This window comes from Giraffa tippelskirchi, chromosome X (genome assembly GCF_054371585.1).
Source record: "Giraffa tippelskirchi isolate mGirTip1 chromosome X, T2T-mGirTip1v1.2.pri, whole genome shotgun sequence".
In the NCBI taxonomy this organism is placed as follows: domain Eukaryota; kingdom Metazoa; phylum Chordata; class Mammalia; order Artiodactyla; family Giraffidae; genus Giraffa; species Giraffa tippelskirchi.
The window spans coordinates 41,804,445-41,826,956 of NC_137289.1; the positions used below are offsets into that span (position 1 = coordinate 41,804,445).

At 47.1% G+C, this 22,512-nt stretch overlaps 1 long non-coding RNA gene across 1 annotated transcript; it reads left to right on the top strand.

Annotated features, from left to right (window-relative positions):
• Window positions 1–18,069: 18,069 nt before the first annotated feature.
• Window positions 18,070–20,725, top strand: LOC145537096 (uncharacterized). Its single transcript, XR_014076201.1, has 2 exons — window positions 18,070–18,875; window positions 18,968–20,725. It is a non-coding gene; the product is annotated as an uncharacterized LOC145537096 (long non-coding RNA).
• The last annotated feature ends 1,787 nt before the right edge of the window (window positions 20,726–22,512 follow it).

Below are 22,512 nucleotides of genomic sequence, written 5' to 3' on the forward strand. Positions count from 1 at the left end.
ATCTCAAGAACACTCTCATTTGCAGATACATGAACAGCTCAGAGGCCCATCCCTCTGGACAAAGACCACCCCTCCTCCCCATAGTTCAGAGACTCCATACCTGGGACAGAGATCCACAAATAGTTCCGAGCCTGCTCATCCTGGACACCAATACCAAGCAGCTCAAATATGTCACACCTGAGGACACAGACCCTAACCAGCTCAGAAATTCCCACTGTGGCCTCAGATGAGTTAGGATCCCTAAGACAAACAGCGTTGCTCACAGCCAGTTCTATCGGGTGAGGTTGTAACCTCTGTGGTTGCTGAATGACACTGCATCCTGAAGGAATTCAGAGTGAAAAACAGGATGAGGCACACTATGCTTTGGACCAGCTGGCCTTTATTTCGTTGCACGGATACCTCAGGAAAAGGTTCAGTGACGCCAGATTCTTGCATCTTCCCAAACACAGAAAAGCATGAAAAGCGGTAACTTGTGATATCTGATCTCTGTGTTTCACAGTAATCTTTCACCAATATCCATACTTGACTGAATGTATTTCCTAGCCAAAATCATACTGACTTCTCTGCTACCTCCTCAGAGCAGGTTCCTCAGAGCTAACAGAGTAGCTGTGTCCTGGGTTCTAGTCCCCAGAAGACCCTGAATCCAACTTAGACTCCCAACACTTCCACCGTATGTTTTTCTCTAAGTAGACACTACTCAAGCTAACAGCTCCCCTTTAGCTCGGAGGCGTCACACCCCTCCGCACAGGGCCGACAGGCTGCACCCTGGGACACAGAGCCCCAATTCTTTCCCTCTGGACTTCCGTGTGGGCAGTGGCACTGAGACTCTGTTAAGTCAACACCAAGGGAGAGAGGCCGCAAGTCTTGCAACCCCTGCAGTCTGCATTCACCAGCATGTCATTCTGAGGAAGGCAGTTTCACTCCAGGGGTGTGGTGTGCCTTAGAGCTGAGGGGTTCTGAAACTGATTTCCCATGTCTGGGTCCCTGACTTAGGCCCTAACCCTCCCCCCATCACCGGTCACCTCTGGTCATGGTAACTTTGTATCCTGCCCCATGGGAGGTTCAGAGTGAATCCCAGATCCAGAGAAGAAGCCCCGGGGACTTGGTCGTCTCTCTCAGCACCCACTGTGGGCTACTGAATTCTGGAGATCGGAGAGGGTTTCCCCTCACTGTGCCTATGACAACTCCCTTACATCCCTCTAATCATCTGTCATCTTCCAGAGTCCCTCTCCTGGTGACAGCTGCCACAACTCCTCTCTCTCCGCAAATTCCCACCCCTCCCCTCATCTTCCAAGAGGCCTCCCCTCCCACCTCAGGGGCCTCTTTAGCCCCTCCCCCAGCCCGACTCCCAGGGCCTCATTGACACCCTCACTCCATTTGTGGCCTCTCAGCTGGCACCCCCCTTCCTCAGAGGATCCCGTGAGGACCCTGTCTACTCCCTGCATTCTTCAGGACACCTCTCTCCTGCCCACACACAGGGGTCTGTCACAAATTCCTGCTGAGGGAGGAACGGAAAATCTCTCCAAGATCCAGCGAATATCCAGACCCAGACCAGGAGTCCAGGGCACTTCCCTCAGGGCTGGTGGGAAAGGGTGAGGGTCTGTGAGAGAAAGAGCCAGACTCAAGGTCCCACAGGTGTGACAGGGTTTTCTTCAAGGGACCTAGTGAAGAAGAAGTGAGATGGCACCTTAGAAGTGCTTAGGACACTGCAACTCAGAAGGATGATTACCTGAAACTCAGAGCCCCGCCCAAGGATGCCTGCTGACTCCTAGAGTGACCTCGCTAAAGCAGCCACTGACTGGGGAAGCCTCTCCAGCCTGTTGACTGGGCAGCAAACACTCCTGGAAACTGGGTTCCACTGGCCCTTCGGTGCTCAGGCCCCAGGCCCCCACTGCAAGCTCTTGCTCATCAGCCTCAGTGCCTGTGTGAGCCCTGGTCTGATCTGGGGTCTCTGTCGCTGTACCCCGCGAGAGCCTGAACCTGCGTTTTCCACGTGGGCTGTGCAGAGTGGTCTAGTATTCCTTGCCTTCCAAGCCCCACAACCAAAAACTGCTGCCTGTGTATTCTAATGTGCAGGGGACGGGCGTGGGCAAAATGGGGGTTGGAGTGGCCTCCTGGACATCTGAGAAAGGGGATTCCCCTCTGTCCGCCCTGAGAATGATGTGAGGAGGTAGGAAGCAAGCTTGACTTCTCCTGCACTGTAGATTGGACAGCGCTGTGGCAGCATCTATCAAAGTGAACACTCCTTTCAAAATCCTTGTCCTGTCCCTGAAGGAAGGATATTTTCTGTCCAGTTTTGTCAGTCACCCCAGTGCCCAGCACATAGTAGGTGCTCATTGGGTGATTGGTGACCGACTGAGTCTTGATCCAGCAGCTCCACTTTAAAAATGTATAATCAACACACCCACATTCGTAGACCTGTGTGTAGAAGGAAGGTGGTAGCAAATAATTGTGCAAAACCTCTTTATGTCCATTAATTGTCAATGATCTTTGGATGGTAAACTAACGGTGAGGGGTTCATGGTAGAGCATGCAGCACGCACTGGCCGTGGAACACAATGAGGGGACCAGTGTGTACTGATCCTATGGAACTGCTTCAGGAGATGCTGTTAATAGTTGTGGGGAGGGGAAGCAAATGGGAGATGCTCATAGTGGGGCCTGCTCTGTGTGTGTATTTGTCTGTGTGTGTGCTCTGCTGTGCTTAGTCGCTCAGTCATGTCTGCCTCTTTGCGACCCCATGGACTGTAACCCTCCAGGCTCCTCTGTCCATGGGGATTCTTCAGGCAAGAATACTGGAGTGGGTTGCCATGCCCCCCTCCAGGGGATCTTCCCAACACTGGGACCAAGCTCAGGTCTCCTGCATTGCAGGTGAATTCTTTAGCATCTGAGCCACCAGGGAAACCCAAGAATACCAGAGTCGGTAGCCTATTGCTTCTCAGGGTTCTTCCTGACCCAGGTCCGAACCGGGGTCTCCTACATTGCAGGCTGGTTCTTTACCAGCCGAGCTACCAGGGAAGCCCTGTGTGTGTGTGTGTGTGTGTGTGTGTGTGTGTGTGTGTGTGTGTGTGTGTGTGTGTGTGTGTGTTTGTGAAAGCCGTGTGTGTGTGTGTGTGTGTGTGTGTGTGTGTGTGTGTGTGTGGTTTAAATACAGAGAAACCTGTTTGAAAGGAACAAGGAGGCAGTGATAACTAACCCCAGTGGTAGGTCCTGGGAGCAGAGAACGTGGAGTGAGATGACCTGTGTAGTCCATGTACTGATATACTAATGGAATCTCACCAGCCCCGTACTCAGATAATATTTGAGTAACTATTAATATATAAAGCAAGGTCATATGATGAAAACAATACCTGTAGCACAGAGCATTTGTATGTGAGGGCCTCTGGAAGATGTCCAGGAACAGGGTTCTCAAACTTACATGGCCCAGGGCCAGGCAGTTAGTGTGCATAAGGGAACCCAGCTCATGTGAGGGTAGGGAAGAGCAGCACATGGCCACGGTAAATGTTCCCTGCTGATCCGCTTCTGGTGTAGGTACAATAGAGAAGATGGGGTTGGTGCAGACTCCAGACCCTCGTGACAGCCTCCGCCGCATCATAAATAGAGGTAATTTTCAGGACTGCATCAAAGTTGTTACGTCTTTGCACTCATGTCAACTCCTTGGGAGTTTCCCTCAACCATTTCATCGCAGAACACACAAACACAGACACGTCATAAGGAAAGATAACTGACCCTCTGAACCCAGAATTCAATAACTAACTAAGATGGACTTGAGGGGACTTCCCTGGTAATCCTATGGTTAAGAATTCACGTTGCAGTGCAGGGCATGCGAATTCGCTCCAACCACTGAGCCTGTGGCACAGCTAGCGAGTCCGTGCACCCCAAATTGAGTTGCGGATCTTTCCTTGCGGTGCACAGACACTCTATTTATGGTACAGGTTTACTATTGTGCTAATAAATTATGTCTTTTACAAAATAGATACAGAAATGTAAATTGTAAAGACATCAATTAAAGATAAACTTTTTTAAAAAACAATTATCCAATTAAAATAAATAAATACATTTTAGAAAACAACAAGACTGACTTAGGAATTGGTTCAGCCCATGAGGAATTAACAGGCTTGTATTTATCCTCCCACTTTAAGTAACTGAAATTTTGTGATGGTTCTCATACATAGTAGAACCTGCAAGATGCTGATGCCTGAGAGAAGGGGGAAAACGAGGTGAGAACTACAATTTTCCCTGGCTTACTTCCTGAAGAAGTTTCCAAGCGTTAGTGCAGGAAGAGGGAACCCACCCAGAGGCCAGCACTCTGCCAGATCTGACGAAACAGAGTACAGCATTCAGGGAGGCCAACACAGCTAGAAATCCTGGAACACAGGACAAGAGAAAGGGGAGCTGCACCTAGCAGGGAGGACTGCAGAGAGAGAGAGAGAACAGGAGCGAGCGCTACCGATATTTGTACAGGGTTCCCTGGGAGCCCCCTGCTCCATTCCGATCAGCTCATATGTGTGAAGAATGCACCTAAGGCCACGAAAAGAACCACCGAAAAGGAGTGGGTGGAGCGATCTCAGAGTTCACAGAGGGATGGAGATAGTTCTTCTTCTTACCTGCCAGAGGGAAGAAAACACTCATAATATGCAGGTATCTTGCACATTACTCAGCAAGATATTACCTCAGTAGCGGGGCAAATTAGCCCTAGATTAGTGACTGCTCTGGTCCAATCTAACAATGATTGAAAGCAAGCCTGAAAAGGATAAATCTCCTTCTAAGCATCTGAAATGCATCACAGGCTCGGTCTCAAAACTACTGAAAGGAATTATTATTATTGCTATTACTATTATCATAAAATCCAGAACTCAACAAGGTACAATTCTCCATGTCTAGAGTATAGTAAAAAACTGTATTGCATCGAAAATGTCTATAGACAGAAAACAACTGAAGGCCAGCTCAACTACTGAAAAGATTGACTCAAACATCAGCAGCGACTCTGATGTGACATCAGCAGTGGCAGAAAGAGAAACAAAAAGACACGTTTCATACACAGGAACAAATTTGAGAAAGCAGAATTCTCATCAGAATTTATACCACCCAGAATTGTCTAATCAGTGCAAATGCTGTTTGAAACGTGAAGATGAAGTGGAAATATTTAAACCAATGACTATCAAACTAAAAATCTAAGAATATTCATTGCTAACAGATCTGCCATACAAAGTCTTTTAATGAAGTTCTTAAGGAAGAAGGAAAAGGATAGAAAAACATGTGGGTCTGTACAAAGAATTGACTCATACTGGAAATAGTAATACTTTTTATAAATATACATTTTAAAAGTAGTTAATCTCATATGATAATCATTGAAAGCAAAAATATTAAGTGTACCGTGGTGTTTGTTACATATGCAAAAATAAAATGTAAGAAAAGAATAGCAGGAAGGAAAGGGAAACACACAGTTTTAAGGTTCTTCGATAGGAACTGGGTATAGTATTAATTGAGGGCTTATTGGAAGAAGTATAAAATGCATATTGTAAACTCTAGAGCCACCGCTAGAAAGATTATTTTGGCTGTGCACTCAGCTCGTGGGATCTTAGTTCCCTAACCAAGGACTGGACCTGGAGCCATGGCAGTGAAAGCACCAAGAGCTAATCCTTGGAGTGCCAGGGAATTCCCTAGAAAGATTTTTCATAAGATGTATAGCTAGAAAGCCAATAGAGGCAATAGAGTGGACTAATTAAAGAAAACAACCATCTAAACGAAGAGAAGAAATGGACAACTGGTCACTGAAAGAACATATGTGATATAAAGAAAAGCATATCCAGATGGGAGATTTAAAACTGAACTGTGTACACACTAATTGTAACTTGCCTACACATGTCAACTAAAAGACCTACTTTGGGGGACTCCTCTGGTGGTCCAGTGGTTAAGGATCTGCTTTCCAATGCAGGTGACACAGGTGTGATCCCTGGTCTAGGAGCAAAGATCCCACATGTCTCGAGGCAACGAAGCCCTTGTGCTGCAACAAGAGAAGCCCATACACTGTAACTAGAGAGAAGCCTGCACGCAGCAGCGAAGGCCCATGAAGCCAGATAAATACTTAAAGACCTAGTTGGTCAGATCACATTATGTATGGTCAAAAATGATCTCACCCTAAAAAAGTTAATAATTTAAAATTAAATGGGTGGAAATACTTACACCTTCAAATTCCAAATCAAATCAAAGCTGGAGAGGCTGAATTAATCCCATTAAGCTATACTTCAGAATGAGGACTTTTACTGAAGATAAAGAAGGACAGTGCATAATGATAGAGAATTCAGTTCATTGAGAAGACGTAACAATCATGAATGTGTAGGCTATTTTAAAAATATAGGAGCCAAAAGCTGATAGAATGGAAAGGAGAAACAGACAAATCCACAGTTGCAGCTGGAAACTTTAACTTTTCACTCCCAGTCGTTAATACAATAAGAGAGCAAAAAAATGAGAAAATATATAGAAGACTTGAATAATACTATGAACCAGCTTGACCTAATTGATATTTATAGAATGTGCTCAGTCACTCGTTTGTGTCCAACTCATTAAGACCCCACGGACTGTAGCCTGTTGCATGGTTAGTCGTATTGGACTCTTTGTGACCCTATGGATCGTGGCTTGTCAGGCTTCTCTGTCCGTGGAATTTTCCAGGGAAAAATACTGGCGTGGGTTGCCGTTTCTTACTCCAGGGGATCTTCCGGACCCAGAGACTGAACCTGCGTCTCTTGCCTCTCCTGCGTTGGCATGCAGATTCTTTACCACTGCACCACCTGGAAAGACCAACAGAACAACAGCAACCAAATACATATTCTTCTAAAGTGAATATGGAAGTTCATGAGATATGCGATTTTAAAAACGTCATGAGTTCAAAAGGACTGAAATCATACAAAGTATATTCCCTGACCACAGGAGAATTAAAGTAGAAATTAGCTGTGGAAAGATAGCTAGAAAATCACAAACTATTTGTAAATTAAAACCACTTCAAATTAATGCCAAGATCAAAGGAGAAATAGGAAATACAACAGATCAAAATTTATGAGGTGACACCAAATCTTCAAAGAGGGAAATTTATAGCATTAAATCGTTGTATTAGAAAAGGAAAAAGGCCAATGATCGTTCAAAGACCAATAACCTTCTTACTGAAGAAGCTAGAAAAGTACAATAAAATTTCATCCACAACCAGCAAAAAAAAAAAAAAAAAAAAGATTAACAAACATCTGAACAGAAATCAATTAAATAGAAACCCGAAAATCAGTAGTACCAGAAAACTCCATGAAACCAATTGTTGATACCTTGAATAGATTAACAAAATAATAAACTTTCAACCAGGTTGATTAAAAAAAGAGAGAGAAAAAGCAAGTAGTGACACTAATTACCAATTTCAGTAATGCCATAGGGGACATCAATACAGAGCTTTCAGATATTAAATGCACAATGAAGGAAGATTTTTAAAGTATTATTCAAAATCTGTTGCTTGTTTAGTCGTATTGGACTCTTTGTGACCCTATGGATTGTGGCTTGCCAGGCTCCTCTGTCCATGGGATTTTTCCAGGCAAGAATGCTAGCTGGAAAATTTCCAGGCTCTAGAGTTTACATGGGTGGCCATTTCCTCCTCCAGGAGATCTTCCTGGTGCAGGGATCAAACCCGCATATACTGCAACGGCAGGTGGATTCTTTACCACTGAGCCACCTGAGAAGCCCCGAAATTTGTTAAGAGTATATCTAATTGTGTTCTCGCTATACATACACACATTTGTGCGTACTATGTCGTTTCAGTCACAACCAGCTCTTTGAGACTCTGTGGACCATAGCCTGTCAGACTCCTTTGTCCAGGGATTCACCAGGCAGGAATACTGGAGTGGGTTGTCATGCCCTCCTCCAGGGGATCTTTGCAACCCAGGGATCGAACCCACATCTCTTGTCTCCTGCACTGGCAGGTGGGTTTTTTTTTTACCACTAGCCCCACCTGTGAAGCCCCCTACACACACACGTAAAACCTAACAAAAAAATAAAATAAAATAAAAGGAAACAAGACTGCATCCAGGAAATTAAAAGATGCTTCGTGCAGGAAGAAAAGCGCTGACCAATCTAGACAGCATATGAAAAAAGCAGAGACATTACTTTGCTGACAAACTTTCCTCTAGTCAAAGCTGTGGTTTTTCCAGTGCTCATGTATGGATGTGAGAGTTGGACAGTAAAGAGAGCTGAGCACTGAAGAAATGATGCTTTTGAACTGGAATATTGGAGAAGACTCTTGACAGTCTCTTGAGTTCAAGGAGATGAAATCAGTCCATCATAAAAGAAATCAGTCCTGAATATTCATTTGAAGGACTGATGCTGGAGCTGAAGCTCCAATACGTTGGCCACCTGATGTGAAGAACTGACTCATTGGAAAAGACGTGAATGCTGGGAACGTTTGTTTGCAGGAGGCCAAGGTGATGACAGAGGATGAGTAGGTTGATGGCACCAACGAGTCGATGTACAGGAGTTTGAGCCAGCTCCGGGAGTTGTTGATAGACAGGGAAGCCAACAGAGAGTGTAGGCAACTTCCCTAAGATCAAAGACCTCAGACGTGGAAGCACAGAGAGGTCAGACAACTTGTTCAAGATCACACAGCTCTTAATGTTAAGACCAGAGAAGTCAGGCCGGGTGCTGAGATCACATGGGTCAGAAGTGGAAGCACAGGGAGGTCAGCCAACTTGCCTAAGATCACACAGCTCATATGAAGAAGCACAGAGAGGTCAGGCAACGTGCCTAAAATCACAGAGCTTCAATGCGGAACAACAGTGAAGTTGGGCAACTTACCTAGGGTCACATAGCTCATAAGGACATAAGCACATAAGCACAGAGAGGTCTGACAACTTGACAAAGAACACAGCTCAGAAGTGGAAACACAGAGAGATCAGACAACTTACCTAAGTTCACACAGTTCAGAAGTGGAAGGAGAGAGGTTAGCAATCTTGCCTAACATCACACAGCTCACATGCAGAAGCACAGAGAGTTTTGGCAACTTATCTAAGCTCACACGGCTGAAATATGAAAGAACAGCACATACAGGCATCTTGCCTAGGATCATAGAGCTCAGAAGTGAAAGCAGAGAACGGTCAGGCAACCTGCCTAAGATCACACGGCTGAGATACGGAAGCACGGATAGGTTAGGCTACTTGCCTCCGATGGGATGGGTGCAATCTCAAAAATGAGAAAAAGATCTCTGTTCGTTTCCAAAGGAAACCATTCAATATCACAGTACTCCAAGTCTATGCCCCAACGATAATGCCGAAGAAGCTGACGTTGAATGGTTCTTTGGTGGGCTACAAGACCTTCTAGATCTAAAACCAAAAAAGATGTCCTGTTCATCATAGGGGACTGGAATGCAAAAGCACGAAGTCAAGAGATACCTGTCATAACAGGCAAGTTTGGCCTTGGAGTAAAAAATGAAAAGCAGGGCAAAGGCTAACAGAGTTTTGCCAAGAGAACGCACTGGTCATAGCAAACAACCTCTTCCAACAACACCAGAAACAACACTACACATGGACCTCACCAGATGGCCAATACCAAAATCAGATCGATTATGTTCCTTGCAGATGAAGATGGAGAAGCTGGATACAGTCAGCAAAAAGAAGACTGAGAGCTGACTCTGGCTCAGATCATCAACTCCTGATTGCCAAATTCAGACGTAAGCTGAAGAAAGTAGGGAAAACCATGAGATGGTTCAGGTATGCCCTACATCAAATCCCTTAGGATTTTATAGTGGAAGTGACAGATAAATTCAAGGCATTAAATCTGATAGAGAGAGTGTCTGAAGGACTATGGACGGAGGTTCGTCATAGTGCACAGGAAGCCGTGATCAAAACCATCCCCAAGAGAAAGAAATGCAAAAAGGCAAAATGGTTGTCTGAGGAGGCCTTACCAATAACTGGGCAAATAATAGAAATGAAAGGCAAAGGAGAAAAGGAAAGATATAGCCATCTGAATGCAGACTTCCAAAGAAGAGCAAAGAGTTTAAGCCTCCTCAGTGATGAAGGAAAAGAAATAGAGGAAAAGAGTAGAATGGGAAAGACTAGAGATCTCTTGAAGAAAATTAGAGATACCAAGGGAATATTCCATGCAAAGATAGGCACAATAAAGTACATAAATGGAGTGGACCTAAGAGAAGCAGAAGATATTAAGAAGAGGTGGCGAGAATACACAGATCTATACAGAAAAGATCTTAATGACACAGATAAGTCCAATGGTGTGATCACATCTCATACTACACACCTCTTTTCCCTGTTCTTGTGGATCTTAGCGTTTCACCCTATTTGGGTTCTGACTCCCCATACTAGGCTACTTTGTCTTCATGGATATCCTCTTCATCCCTACCATCTCATCTGGCCCACTATAGTACCACGTCCCCTATCATGGATGCCTGTCTTGATAGACCTCACCAAATTGCTTTATGAATAGTTGCTTTATACTTTGGGGTATAATCCCAAAGGATGACTTACTTAATTTATTCCGTTGCTCATCCTGTTCTAGTTTTGGCCATTGGAAGCTCATTCCTGTCTACTTTGACATAACCCCATTACTGTGGGGCTTTTTTTTTTTTCACTTCCGTTTTGATACCATAAGATGCCCCAGACTCCTCTTCTATATTTCTTCTCTGAGCCCTATAATCAGCAATTTCTCCTAGAAGCCTGGTTCCTTTCCTTGGGGAAAGTATTGGGAACCAAAATGTGTGCTTATTTCTACATCGTTGTTTCTTTCAGGTATGGGGAGTATCATTCCTCTTAGACTCTTTCAGCTCACAGAACAAAGAAATGTATGTATGTATACTCATGTGCCATCTATTTAACAGTTTAATTCATGTACGCATGTGCAACCATATCAAGATTGTTAACCTGTATCACTACTAGAAAGAACACGATCAACTAGATTACAGTGCTTTTATCTTTTGCTTTCAGTCTTTCAAACTCTGTTCATTTCCAAAGTTACTTAAGTCAGGGAATCTGATTGAGGTTGTTTTAAATATTTGCAATATAATTGGATAGTTTAGACAGATTCTGTATTCCATTCTTGAGGTCAAAATTTGTTTAATATGCATACATTGATTCACTCTATGTGCTGTAAGATTCTGAGGGTTTTGGGAAATATGCAGTGTCATCTATTTACCATAACATCATACAGAATAGTTTCACTGCCCTAAAACATCCTCTCTGCCAGGAGAAGAAAATGGCATCCCACTCCAGTATTCTTGCCTGGGAAATCCCAGGGACAGAGGAGCCCGCTGGGCTACAGTCCATGGGGTCCCAAGGAGTCACTCACGACTTAGAACAGTGAAGGCCACACAAAACACCTCAGCGGCTCCTAGTTTGCGGTCTCTCCTTTACTATCTTTCTTTCCCACTTGGCCCTCTGTTCCACAGGGCCACGTGCCCATGGGTCTGCTCTGCTCACCCAGTGTCTGGATTTAACAAATGGAAAAATAAAAATGAAAGATAGACCCACCCTCCCAGTAGAGCACCAGGTTCAGAAAGAATACACTGGCAAGGAGATGGCATTCTGTCACCCCCCAACCCTTTTGCAACTACCCGCTGGAAATTTCACCATCTTCCTTTAAGCCCTACTACCAGTTGACCTCTGCAAGCCTCCTTATCCTCTGCCCTGAAGTCATCACAATGGCCTCATGGGTTCTGGATGGGGCAGGGCCTCTAAAACGTCACCAAGGGCCCAGCCCTGGCTGGACCTCAGTCTCCAGGTGCCAGGGCAGACCAGCGCACCAGGAGCCATTTCCTCTCGGCTCACCATGTGGTCTCTCAAATCGTTCCTGTGCTTTTCCATGGGTGTTACCTGTGTCTACGCCTTAAAGTTTACTTCTCTGAGAGAGAAAGCTGAAGAACCCCAGGGGAAGCTGCTCTGTGGAGGGCACTTTTTAATTCGGCAGAATCTACAAGAGCATGTCCGAGACTTGCTTGAGATCACGTTGCTTTGGCTTTTCTTCATTGTGCTGATGTACGTGACAGTGAAGTTGGCAGGAGAGAGTGGCGAGAGTAAAGTGCAGCCTCCTCCTGCAGCCCATTAGGACCGTTCATTTGGCTCTCTCAGAAGGAAAAAGGAAAAGTCTTCCTCTGAAGAAGACTACCTTTTCCATACCTTAACCCTGCTCGAGATGGACCTCGTGAAATTTGTGTCCAGTGTGTGGAATCTGAAATTCGCCACGTCAACTGGTGGTAACCACCCCCCCCCCCACAATGTCGAAGTTCCTGCAGACCTATGAGCTCTGGGGCAACGAAGAATCCAACTGACTGGATTTGTGAGTCAAAGTAGGAGAGGCATTGTTAAACGTTGACATACATTATCCAAACTAATAAAACTATTCTGAAGCAAAACAAAAAAGTCTCTGATATTTTTCATTCACTCTTTAGTTTTACCTTTTCCAGAATGTCATATAATAGGCAGCATGCAGTGTGTGATCTTTTCCAGGCTAGCTTATTTTACTTTATAACATTCATTCAGGTTTCATCCATTTCTTTTTGTGATTTGATAGCTCACTTTGTTTTATTCTTCAATAATATTTTCTTATGTTGATGTACTACAGTAGTTTATCAAGTCGTCTATTAAAGCACACTTTGGTTGCTTCCAATTTGTGTTTGTGTGTGTGTGTGTGTGTGAGAGAGAGAGACAGGGAGAGAGATAGCATGAATTAAGCTGTTATAAAATTCATGTGCATGTTTTTGTGTGGGCAGTGGCTATCAAATCGTTTGCTGAACTATCTAGGAGCACAATGGTTAGATCATGCGGTCTGACAATGTTTAGCTCTGTAAGAAATTGCTTCCAAATGGCATTCCCACTAACAACGAATGAGAGTTCCTGTTGTCCCTCATCTTTGCCGGCAAATGGTTTGTCAGATTTTTGTATCTGACCATTCCAATAAGTCTGTCGTTGTATCTCAGTGTTCTAGTTTCACCAGTCTACTCTAAAAAGTTATCTTATTTCCATATTTCCATTGTGTTTTATTACCATAAATTCTTCGGGTGTTTTTTCTTTAACCTGAGGTTTAATCTCACTCCTGACATCGCCTACATTTGGGGCCTCCCTGGTAGCTCAGACGGTAAAGCATCTGCCTGTAATGCGAGAGATCTGGGTTCGATCCCTGGGTTGGGAAGATCCCCTGGAGAAGGGAATGGCAGCCCACTCCAGTAGTCTTGCCTGGAAAATTCCATGGATGGAGGAGCCTGGTAGGTTACAGTCCATGGGATCACAAAGAGTCAGACACGACTGACCAACTTCACTGGTTTTCTGAGGTTTAAATAGATCTTCTGCTCAGCAAAACTTCTGCTTCTGTTTATGCCATCAGTGATTACTTTCCTTCATTAGTCCTCTAATAACTTTTTCATGAAGGACCCGTAAGTTGAAATCATGCATATTAGAAAAAAATATTTTTAATCGAACAACACTGAGCACATTTTCTTTTCCTGAGTATTGCTTTGTCCACTATTCTTCAGCGTTTCCACACAAAACTTGAAGTTCAGGATGAACTTCTCCCCTTTTTCTTTGGTTTGTTTTGATTCTCTTCTATCCTTTCGAGATGTTAACCAAATCGGTATGCGTACCAGTTGCAGTTGCAGTTTTACATTTATCATGAAGTTTCACTACAAGCATATGTGTATTTTATATGAGTCTTCACTGTATTATGTGTGTTCTTCATAGTGTTTGAAAAACTATTGCTCATTATTCCAGTTTTTAACAGTCTGTGCCTCTTCTCCATTGAGATTCAAACGAACCCATTGATATAATCTTTGAAAGAGAGAACAGCCATAAAATATGTTGGTATAGTTATTGAAGAAAATAGACTTCAAAAAGAACAGTAACTAAACTGTTTGCTATTGAATAGCCGAATTAATTTTCTCTCAGTGTATTTTGTATTTATGAAAGTCCAAATGTTCTTGCATGTAGTCTATACAGAGAAGATAAATTAGAAAGCACCTCAATAGAACATAGATTTACAGAAAATCTAATGTTCAGTTTTAACTAGCTCAACTTAGAGCTTTGTTATAGTTCAGTTATCCACAGCCTTGGTTTCGTGTCAGCAAATAGAATGTGCTAGTTCTCTTTGGGGGGAAGATATTTTAATCAACCTTTTCATATGCTTTTGATTTTCAAGAGAAGAGAAATCTAAAGACACATGTTTTCATATGTCTGGTACTGTGCCTGATGAATATTTTTCTATTTAATATGTTATCATGAGTCAAATGTACGTTTTGCTTACTTTCAATACTGATTTAAAGTTGGACTGGCATTACTGACTCAATGGGCATATCTTTCAACAGGCTCCAGGAGATGGAGAAGGACAGGAAAGCCTGGCGTGCATGGGTCGCAAAAAATTAGACACGACTGAGTGACTGAAATGATCCTATTAAAGCACAGTCATTACAAAGGTTACAAAGTAACATGTATTCCTCAAAGAAGACCTGATGACAACATTTGTCACCGTTCTTTTGTCCTAAATTCACCTGGTAATTTGTTGTAGCCATCAGTGTTTGGAAGAATGATCAATTGCACATAATTTAATGACTGAATGTGGTTTGGGAGTGAGGTATTCTCTCAGATAGTTACCCTCTTCAGAAATAGGACTTTAGGTGCTACTGTTAATGAATACCAACGTACCCAGTATAGTTAGGCCAAGCAATATCAGAACATTGGAGCTTAAAGCAGAGAGAGTTTTATTGCAGGGCCATGAAAGGATGGCATATGGCTTTAAAAATCCTGAACTCCCCAAGGGTTTTCAGCCAAATACACTTCTGGGAGAGGTGAGGGAGGGGTGTGATTAACCGTTGCAAACGTATCCCTGTCAGATCCTCTGCTAGTGAAATAAGGTCACGGTGAGGTAACAGTGTTCATGTAAGCCTCTATCGAAACAAATATGATTCCCTATGCTGAAAGAAAAGCTTCCAAGCGTGACTTTCACACTCCAAGGTCCTGTTTAGGAGTGGGGGGGGGGCCCTGGGCATGCTGGTTATCCTGACTGGGAGCATTCATCCAGCACCCAGTCTTGATCCTCCCACAGGAAGCCAGTCCCAGCTGAAGAGGCAGCTCTCAGTTCTCTGTGCCCTCCTCTTACCAAGGTCCCCATACTTTGCCCAGCCATCTTCAATGAGGGAGCCAGGTGTCCAGCATGCAGCTGACCCTCAGTCTCCTCAGCGGGCAGGGGCTGGGTTCGGTAGACTGACTCATGCAGAAGCCACAACCGTTCAGTCATGGAGGTGGGGATGGGAGCGCTTGGCTATTGCTCTGAACCTGGAGCCAGGCCAGTGAGTGGCTCTAGCAAGCGGCTCTGGGCCACTGCAAGACACAGCCTTTAGCCTGTCCCCAGGTGCCCTGGCTTGCTACCCAGCACGAGGCCAGAGGACCTGGAGGGCCCTGGGCAAAGCCTGCAATATATCTTTAACTAAACTCTTCTGAGAGGCTGACTCTGGTGGAGCTGGATTTCGAACTTCACTAATGGACATGAGCTAAGTGTGCAGCTCCATATTCCTCCTGCCCTCTTACAGCATCTTCTTTGGTGAGATTATTCAACGTATGACTAAAGTTGGTATCTTGGGCCATCATGGTCCATTTCCACTAGCCCTTGATAACCACATTCAACTCTCTGTTTCTATAACTCAGGTATTTTAACTAACAATATCATGTGATGATCAAGTTTTTGTCTTCCTCTAACTGAAATATTTTACTTAGCGGAATGCCCCTAAAGACATATACATTGCAAATGGGGGAACCATTTATTTATTCACTGCTGGAGGTCTAGTTGCATTGTAATATTTTTAAATCAATTTTTATTTGAGTATAGTTACTTTACTTTGGTGTATTAGTTTCTCCTGCACATCAGTGTGAATCAATTATATGCTAACATAGATCCCTTCGTGTTGGATTGTCTTCCCATTTGTGTCTCCAGAGCACTGACTAGAGTTCCTTGTGCTTTTCTTTCTGATTTTGTTAGTAAGTTAAGTTGATTTCTTTATTTTAACTGGAGGATGATTACTATACAAACATTGTGACGGTTTTTGCCATACATCAACCTTAGTGAGCCATAGGTACACATGTGTCCAACACATCCTTAAGCCCACCCCACATCCCTCCCCACATTATTCCTCTGGGTTCTTCCAGATCACTGGCTTTGGATGCCCCGCTTCATACATATGTACACCTGAAGGATGATTTTCCTGCATGAAATATGTACTTTTCTATGTTTCACAGATGAAAATATGGGTGCAGAGTTTTCTACATGAAATACGAAATCTGCATTTCCCTTTTGAAAATCTAGTTGTATATTTTTGGTCGTGATACATGGCTTATGGAATGTTACGCATCTGGATGTCTGTGCACACTTTTTCCTACATGAATATGGAATTGTGTATATCTTACATAGGAAAACTTGAGCATACATTTTCCTGCTTGAAATACGGAATTTTATATATTTTCTATATGAAAATCTCTATTAACATCTTCTGACATGAAGTATGTTGTCCATAGCTCAAATATGAAAGCACGATGCAAATTTTCACTCATGAAATAGAAACTTTGTACATTTCAAAAATGAAAATCGAGGTACAGATTATCTTACCTGAAATTTGGTATATTTTATACTTCACGCAAAGACATTTGGATGCAGGTTTCCTTGGTCTACATATGCAATACTCTATTATTTCACATACGAATATACGAGTGCTGTTAGATTTTCAGTTCAGTTCAGTCATTCAGTCGTGTCCCACTCTTTGGACATCAGGGATCAGTGAAAGGCGGCGTCCAGTCCTAGAGAGGAAACACGCTACGGAGCCATAAGAGGCGGCGACCTGGCCTGGAGAGGAAAGACTGGAGTCGTGAGAGGTGCTGTCACATCCTAGATAGGAAAGACGTCTGGGATCAGTGAGAGGTGGCGTCACGTCCTAGAGAGGACGACGTCCAGTCCTAGAGAGGACAGACGTCTGGGATCAGTGAGAGGTGGCGTCCGGTCCTAGAGAGGACGACCTCAGGGATCAGTGAGAGGCGGCATCAGGGCCTAGAAAGGAAAGATATCACGGAGCTGTGAGATGCGGCGTCACGTTTTAGAGAGGAACGACGTCAGGGATCACTGAGAGGCGGCATCACTTCCTAGAGAGGAAAGACGTCAGGAATCAGTGAGAGGCGGCATCCGGTCCTAGGGAGGAAACACGCTACGGAGCCATAAGAGGCGGTGTCCCGTCCTGGAGAGCAAAGACTGGAGCAGTGAGAGGCGGTGTCACATCCTAGAGAGGACGACGTCAGGGATCAGTGAGAGGCGGCGTCCCGTCCTAGAGAGGACGACCTCAGGGATCAGTGAGAGGGGGCGTCATGTCCTAGAGAGGAATACGTCAGGGATCAGTGAGAGGCGGCGTCCCGTCCTAGAGAGGACGACCTCAGGGATCAGTGAGAGGGGGCGTCATGTCCTAGAGAGGAATACGTCAGGGATCAGTGAGATGCGGCGTTCGGTCCTAGAGAGGAAAGACATCTGGGATCAGTGATAGGCGGCGTCCGGTCCTAGAGAGGACGACCTCCTGGATCAGTGAGAGGCGGCGTCATGTCCTAGAGAGGAAAGATAGCACGGAGATGTGAGAGGCGGTGTCACGTTCTAGAGAGGAACGATGTCAGGGATCAGTGAGAGGTGGCCTCAGGTCCTAGAGAGGAATACCTCAGGGATCAGTGAGAGGCGGCGTCAGGTCCTAGAGAGGAAGACGTGAGGGACCACTGAGAGGCGGCATCATGTCCTAGAGAGGAAAGATTTCATGGAGCTCTGAGAGGCGGAGTCCGGTCCTAGAGAGGACGACCTCTGGGATCAGTGAGAGGCGGCGTCAGGTCCTAGAGAGGAAAGATAACACGGAGATGTGAGAGGCGGTGTCACGTTCTAGAAAGGAACGATGTCAGGGATCAGTGAGAGGCGGCCTCAAGTCCTAGAGAGGAAGACCTCAAGGACCAGTGAGAGGCGGCGACAGGTCCTAGACAGGAGAGACGTCACGGAAAGACGTCACAGAGCCGTCAGAGGCGGTGTCCAATACTGGAGAGGAAAGACGTCAGGGATCAGTGAGAAGCGGCACGACTTCCTAGAGAGGAAAGACGTCAGGAATCAGTGAGAGGCGGTGTCCGGTCCTAGGGAGGAAATACGCTACGGAGCCATAAGAGGCGGCGACCCGGCCTGGAGAGGAAAGACTGGAGTCGTGAGAGGTGCTGTCACATCCTAGATAGGAAAGACGTCTGGGATCAATGAGAGGTGGCGTCACGTCCTAGAGAGGACGATGTCAGGGATCAGTGAGAGGCGGCGTCCAGTCCTAGAGAGGAAAGACGTCTGGGATCAGTGAGAGGCAGCGTCCCGTCCTAGAGAGGACGACCTCAGGGATCAGTGAGAAGCGGCGTCATGTCCTAGAGAGGAATACGTCAGGGATGAGTAAGAGGCGGCCTCAGGTCCTAGAGAGCAATACGACAGCGATCAGTGAGAGGCGGCCCCACGTCCTAGAGAGGAAGACGTCAGGGACCAGTGAGAGGTGGCGTCAGGTCCTAGAGACGACGACCTCAGGTATCAGTGAGAGGCGGCGTCAGGTCCTAGAGAGGAAAGATATCACGGAGCTGTGAGAGGCGGCGTCCGGTCCTAGAGAGGAAAGATATCACGGATATGTCAGAGGCGGTGTCACGTTTTAGAGAGGATCGACGTCAGGGATCATTGAAAGGTGGGCACGGGTACTAGAGAGGAAAAGCATCACGGAGCCGTGAGAGCCAGTGTCACATCCTAGAGAGGACGACGTCAGGGATCAGTGAGAGGAGGCGTCCGTTCCTAGAGAGGACGACCTCAGGGATCAGTGAGAGGCGGCGTCCAGTCCTAGAGAGGAAAGACGTCTGTGATCAGTTAGAGGCGGCGTCCTGTCCTAGAGAGGACAACGTCAGGGATCAGTGAGAGGCGGCGTCCAGTCCTAGAGAGGAGAGACGTCTGGGATCAGTGAGAGGCGGCGTCCGGTCCTAGAGAGGATGACGTCACGGATCAGTGAGAGGTGGCGTCCAGTCCTAGAGAGGAAAGACGTCTGGGATAAGTGAGAGGCGGCGTCCAGTCCTAGAGAGGAAAGACGTCTGGGATCAGTGAGAGGGGGCGTCCGCTCCTAGAGAGGAAAGACGTGTGGGATCAGTGAGAGGCGGCGTCCAGTCCTAGAGAGGATGACGTCACGGATCAGTGAGAGGCGGCGTCCAGTCCTAGAGAGGAAAGACGTCTGGGATCAGTGAGAGGCGGCGTCCAGTCCTAGAGAGGAAAGACGTCTGGGATCAGTGAGAGGCGGCGTCCAGTCCTAGAGAGGAAAGACGTCTGGGATCAGTGAGAGGCGGCGTCCAATCCTAGAGAGGACGACGTCAGGGATCAGTGAGAGGCAACGTCACTTCCTAGAGAGGAAGACCGGAGGGATAAGTGAGAGGCTGCGTCACAGCCTAGAGAGGAAGACGTTAGGGATGACTGACAGGCTGCAACAGGTCCTAGAGACAAAAGATATCACGGAAAGTCGTCAAGGAGCCATGAGAGGCAGTGTCCGGTCCTAGAGGGGACGACCTCAGATCAGTAAGAGGCAGCGACAGGTCCTAGAGAGGAAAGACGTCACGGATCAGTGAGAGGCGGCGACAGGTCCTAGAGAGGAAAGACGTCTGGGATCAGTGAGAGGCGGCGTCCGCTCCTAGAGAGGATGACGTCACGGATCAGTGAGAGGCGGCGTCCAGTCCTAGAGAGGAAAGACGTCTGGGATCAGTGAGAGGCGGCGTCTGGTCCTAGAGAGGAAAGACGTCTGGGATCAGTGAGAAGCGGCATCATGTCCTAGAGAGGAATACGTCAGGGATGAGTAAGAGGCGGCGTCAGGTCCTAGAGAGGAAGACGTGAGGGACCAGTGAGAGGCGGCATCATGTCCTAGAGAGGAAAGATATCATGGAGCTCTGAGAGGCGGAGTCCGGTCCTAGAGAGGACGACCTCTGGGATCAGTGAGAGGCGGCGTCAGGTCCTACAGAGGACAACGTCAGGGATCAGTGAGAGGCGGCGTCCAGTCCTAGAGAGGAAAGACGTCTGGGATCAGTGAGAGGCGGCGTCCAGTCCTAGAGAGGAATGAGGTCTCTGATCAGTTAGAGGCGGCGTCCTGTCCTAGAGAGGACAACGTCAGGGATCAGTGAGAGGCGGCGTCCAGTCCTAGAGAGGAAAGACGTCTGGGATCAGTGAGAGGTGGCGTCCGTTCCTAGAGAGGAAAGACGCCACGAAGCCGTCAGAGGTGGTGTCAAGGTCCTAGAAAGGGTTAGGGTTAGGGGTTAGGGGTTGGGTTAGGGTTTGCTGTTAGGGTTAGGGTTCAGTACCCACCTTGAGGCCAGGGTGCAGGCTCACGGCGTCCTCTCCCCTCAGCGGGGCAAGAGGCTAGTGTGCCAGTCTCAGCCACCTGCCCTGAAGACCAAGGAGCAGTCCAAGCACGAGCTGATGGACAAGGACAAGGAGGAGCAGCTGTTTCTCTTCACATAGCTCGCGGGGCTCCTTCTGGCTGAACAGAATCATAGACGGAGGCATGGGGAGCAGAGGCGGAGCCTGCACGCCAGCACTGGACCCCCGCCCTCGCCCCTCGTCCCCCATGCTTTGCCTTCAGACTCACCTTAAATAAAAGCTGTGTTGCTCAGGTACCTCCAGGCCTGTCTCGGGAGGCAGGCACGGTAACAAAATGTCAGTCTCCCCTCATTTGTCACTTAAACCAGCAAATGATAAGGGGTAGAGGAAGAGATGGTTGGATGGCCTCACCGACTGAATGGACGTGAGTTTTTAGCAAACTCCGAGAGATAGTGAAGGGACAGGGAAGGCTGGTGTGCTGCAGTCCATGGGGTCGCAGAGAGTCAGACATGACTCAGTGACTGAACAACAATGATAAGGGATGAGCCCATTTGGATGTCCTGTCAGTCAGCTGCTGAGACAGACGTCCTGCGGTGACTGGGGTGGGATCAATTGCAGTTCTGCACAAGGTGAGGTGGGAGGTCAACTGCATGTTAACCTGAGGTGACAGGTAAAAACTCCAGTGTAAACCGAAGTGATGTGTGTGATCCACCCTGGGATCTTCTTCAGCTCCACCCAACACTGATGCGTTGTAGGATGACTCCTAGCTGCCAAGGAGCTCAAGTGTGGGAACAAGCACTGTTACACTTGAGGTGAGATGTAGGCTCAGACTCAGGCTCTCTGAGACGTAATTGTGAAGTTCATCCATTTTTCTACCTGAGGGATGTAGAGGATCATCTCTAGGTGGAACTGAGTGGAGGTGTGGGGTCAGCTCAACACAGAGGGTGAGGTGTGGCCTCAGCCCCGAAATCCAGGGAGGTGAGGTGTGGGTCACTGCCAGCTCCACCAAGGGTTTAGGTGTGGGTCAGCCCCCAACTCCTCCATGGGGTGAGGTGAGGGGTCAGCCCCCAACTACACATGGGGTGTTGTTTGAGGTCAGCCCCAGCTGCACCATGGGGTTTGGAGTGGCTTCACCCCCAGCTCCACTTGGGGTGAGAAGTGGGTTCAGCCCCAGCTCCACAGTGGGGCGAGATGTGGGATCAGCCCCAGGTCCACCTTGAGGTGAGATGTGGGGTCAGATCCAACTCCACCTGGGGTGAGTTGTGGGTCAGTGCTTGCTCCACAGTAGGGTGAGGTATGTCGTCAGCCCTAACACGTGTGGGATGAGGGGTGGGGTCAGGCCCATTTCCATTGTGGTGTGAGCTGTGGGATCAGCCCCAACTCCACGTGGGGTGAGGTATGGGTTCAGCCCCAGCTCCACCATGGGGTGAGGTGTGGCGTCAGCCCAACTGTTCTGTGGGGTGAAGTCTGGGGTCAGCCCCTAACTCCACCATGGGGTGAGATTGAGGTCAGCTCCAGCTCCACGTGGGGTGAGGTGTCGGTTCACACAACCCCACGAGGGGTGAGGTGTGGGGTCAGCACCAACTTTATGTGTGGTGAGGTGTGGGGTCAGTCTCAACTCCACATGGGGTGAGTTGTGTGGTGAGCACCAGCTCCACCATGGGGTGAGTTGTGCCGTCAGCCCCTGCTCCACCATCTGGTGAGATGTGTGGTCAGCCAAAACGCCACCGTAGGGTGTGGTATGGAGTAAGATCCATCTCCACTGTGGGGTGAGGTGTGTGGTCAGCCCCAGGTCCACAGAGGGGTGAGGTCTGGGGTCTACCCCAAACTCCTCCATTGTGTGAGTTGTGGGGTGTGCCCCCAACTCCTCCGAGTGGTGAGGTGTGGTGTCAGCCCTAATTCCACCGTGGGATGAGGTGTTGGGTCAGCCCCAGGTCCACCATGGGGTGAGGTGTGTGGTCATCCACGACTCCACTGTAGGGTGTGGTGTGGGGTAAGGCCCATCTCTACCGTGGGGTGAGGTGTGAGGTCAGCCCTATCTCCACTGTGGAGTGAGTTGTGTGGTCAGCCCCAGCTCCACCGTGGGCTGAGGTCTGGGGTCTACTCACAAGTCCTCCGTGGG